This window comes from Mus caroli, chromosome 16 (assembly GCF_900094665.2).
Source record: "Mus caroli chromosome 16, CAROLI_EIJ_v1.1, whole genome shotgun sequence".
NCBI classification, from domain to species: Eukaryota; Metazoa; Chordata; class Mammalia; order Rodentia; family Muridae; genus Mus; species Mus caroli.
The window spans coordinates 84,463,198-84,466,440 of NC_034585.1; the positions used below are offsets into that span (position 1 = coordinate 84,463,198).

At 51.9% G+C, this 3,243-nt stretch overlaps 1 protein-coding gene across 7 annotated transcripts in view; it reads right to left on the bottom strand.

Moving 5' to 3' along the window:
* Tiam1 (T cell lymphoma invasion and metastasis 1) overlaps positions 1 to 3,243 on the bottom strand; it is a 348,780-nt gene that overhangs the window by 271,747 nt on the left and 73,790 nt on the right. Inside the window, exon 2 of one of the 7 annotated variants that reach the window (XM_029470564.1) lies at positions 1,650 to 1,771. The exons of 5 other annotated variants lie outside the window; for them this stretch is intronic. The gene's annotated coding sequence lies outside the window, so the exon portion shown is untranslated. Of the gene's footprint in view, positions 1 to 279; positions 325 to 1,649; positions 1,772 to 3,243 lie in introns of those variants that run through there. One more of the 7 variants, XM_029470565.1, reaches the window with a different exon arrangement.

The window sequence follows — 3,243 nt, forward strand, 5'->3', positions numbered from 1 at the left end:
GGGGCCTAGCTCAGTGGTAGGGCGCTTGCCAAGGAAACCCTGGATTCAGTGCCTAGTATTTAAAAAGAAAAAATGTACCTGAATACATCGGAGAATAATAATAAAGGAGCCAGGAACATTTGAAGACTCGATTCAAAGCATTACATGCAACACACGGTTAGAGCGACCCACCCACCCACCCACCCCCCACACAGAACCTGAACAATAACCCATATCCAGGGAGTGCATATAAAAGCAAAATGCCCTCCTTGCATCCTCAAAGCCAACACACACACATACGGGACGTGGGTTGTTGAAGATCCACAAGGAATGCATGTGATGGTGCATGCCTCTAGTCCCAATGCTCAGGAGCTCAGGAGGTACAGGGAGGTGGATCTCTATAAGATCAAGGTCAGTGTGGTCTACATAGCAAGTTCCAAACCAGCTAGGGCTACATAGTGAGAGAGTCTGTCTCAAACAAACAAACAAACAAACAAACAAAGGGCGCTGTGCTAAACACTCCATCTTAGATCGTCAGCAATGCTCTGTTCCCAAGGCAATCCTCCCGCCCCGGCCCCTGTGCAAGTCAGAGGAAGCCAGGGCAGGGAAATCGGGGAACTCATAGCATTTCCTTCCTGCAGGGTCACCTGGGATCCGACCATCACGTGGCTTCTTCCAAGCCACCAGTCCCTCTGTTTCAGTTACAGGCGATGAAGGGACTTCTTCCTACGACCCCCAGGTCCCTCATCCCCACCCCTCGCCCTTCATAGCCACCTTCATGCAATGCTCTGTATATTCCTGTCCAGTCTGTGATGAGCAACAGTGCACAGACAGAAGGCAGAGAATCCGAATGGAATTCAGATTTCCACATCTGCTCTCAACTATAGGAGGGAAAAAAAGAAAGAAAAGAGGAGCCCAGTTTCTAAAGCATATTAACATGAGGCAATGGGATGGAGACAAAGGGGTGGGGGTGTCCAAGGAGCCTCCAAATTTAACAGTATCTGAAATCCATGAGATTCTACCCAAATTTTGCATATGCATGCATTTTCCTGAGAAGAGAAATCCAGAGAGAAAAAGAGCACATTTGTTCCTGGAGCCTCCAAAGTTGAGGTGCTGCTGTAGGAGCCAGCAGGTCTCCTCACTGAGGAGAGGGAGAAGCACACAGACTGCACACACCTATGTCAGTCTCTAGGAGGGAACCCGACCACATCCCTCACCGAGGGTGCAGGGGCTGGAGGACCCGCCACCCGCCACTCGCCACCCACCCACCCACCGGGCAAGACAGCTGGGATGGTGCCTTCCACTCACAGCTCCCTCCCAATAGTCAAGTGACATTTGCAAAGCTCATCAACTCAGCAGGTGTTCAGGCATACAAGCAATAGGAAAGCAGATCCGGGGCCTGAGGAAAAAAAAAATCCTATCCTACTTACAAGGCCCCCCACCCCCACCCCCAGGACCGCTGGCAAAGTGCACAACAGAAAATCCAAGAGAAAAAATACACTGGAGACAGCAGAACAGCCAGGCAAGCATTCTAGAAACATCCAGGTAGGCAACGGAAACCCAGGGGGTGTCATCAGGTGACTGTCCCCTAGGCAGCCACCAACCCTTACCAGACCCGTGCCCCCAAACCCCTGCCTGCCTGCCCCCATGAACAAGCATGTGTGACTCACCCTGTCTAGCTTACCCCTGGAGACTATACAGTGTAAAACTCCCAGGGCTGCGGTTGACACTCGCCTTGCCCAGCCCCGGGGGTCTGTTTAGTGGTCTCGGTGTCCTTCACACTGAGGGTGGTCTGATAAAGCAACAGAAGGTGATAAGAGATTGATGGAGCTGACACCACCCGTTGATGCCAAAAGGAAGTGACAAGCCATCTGGGCAGCAGCTCCTGAGGGGGGCCCGGAGCCTCTAACCCACATGGAGCCCCACGACTCCTCCTGTGCCGCTCTCCCTTCCCAGTTGTCCTCAGCTCAGAGGTGGAGGATACAGCAGCCAAGATGGACTCCCCGGTGGCCCTGGACAGGCTGAGGCATTACTCTGAAATTCGGTATCCTCGAATGTCAACTGGGGTCAATAGAGTCACAGCACCCATCTTTTCTGAGGCTTAAATTCACACCCAGTTCTTAGAACAATGCCCAGAGTACAGAAATAACCACACACAGGCTGTCCCACACGGTGCACTTCAGCTGGTTTGGAAGAGCCATGTAACAAAGAGGCATCTGTGCTCCGAAGAGCAGCCAAATCCTAACAGCCCCAGCCCACAGGCCAGCGACGCATGTCCTTGATCCTGGGATGTGTTGTGTATGTTAATGTTTCTAAAATTACAGCGGGCACTGAATTTATCGTGTATCATGCATGTCGCCTGTTAAACAGGGACAACCACATCAAGCTGACAGGGTCTGCGGAGGACAGGAAAAAGTGAAACTCTCTCCATGGGCCGTGCTTGGGCGTACACAGACATCAGTGCTCTATGGTTCTTATGAGCAGCACAGACCTAACCCACCGCACACCTTCCCCTCGACCATATGTGGAAACAAGTTCACTCTCACCGGATCCCGGCATCCCTCCACTCTGCTACCAAAGATGCTGGCCGAATGGCCAAAGCCTAGGGAAACACACAGACACTGTGAACCTTCAGGCCTTTGCTAGAGTTCCCCTACTCTGTTGGCATCGCAGAACTACTGATTTACGGAACGTGCTTTACAAAGTTGCCCAGTTGCATCTTGTCATATCCTGAGTTCATCCAAGGTTGATCTGGGTTTTTGCTTGGGGAATAATCCGCACGTCACTGGGTTGGCTTTTCAGTGGCCCCTACCACCCAACAGGTGTCCCCCCCTCGAACAGTGTGAGAAAGCTCCGTGGAAGACACAACCTTTAGCAGAGAGACTAGAGAAACGGTTCAGTGGTTAAGAACAGCGTACTGTGCTTGCAGAGAACCAGGGTTCCACTCCTAGCACCTATATGGCCATCCCTGCTCTCCAGGGAATCAGTCCCTTCTTCCGGCCTCCAAAGACACCAGGTACTTACATGGCATACAAGCAAGCAAAATACTCACACACGTCAAATAAGTACAACTGGGGAAAAAGTGTTAAATTAAAATTCAAAGCCATTTAACAGAGGCACAGGAGAAGCCAAGCCAAACAGTGGAGGGAAAGTATCAGTGAGTGTGTCTGAGGGGCTTGGGGGCCTAACTCAGTGGTGGGGGCTTGGGGGCCTAGCTCAGTGGTAGGGGCTTGGGGGCCTAGCTCAGTGGTAGGGGGCTTGGGG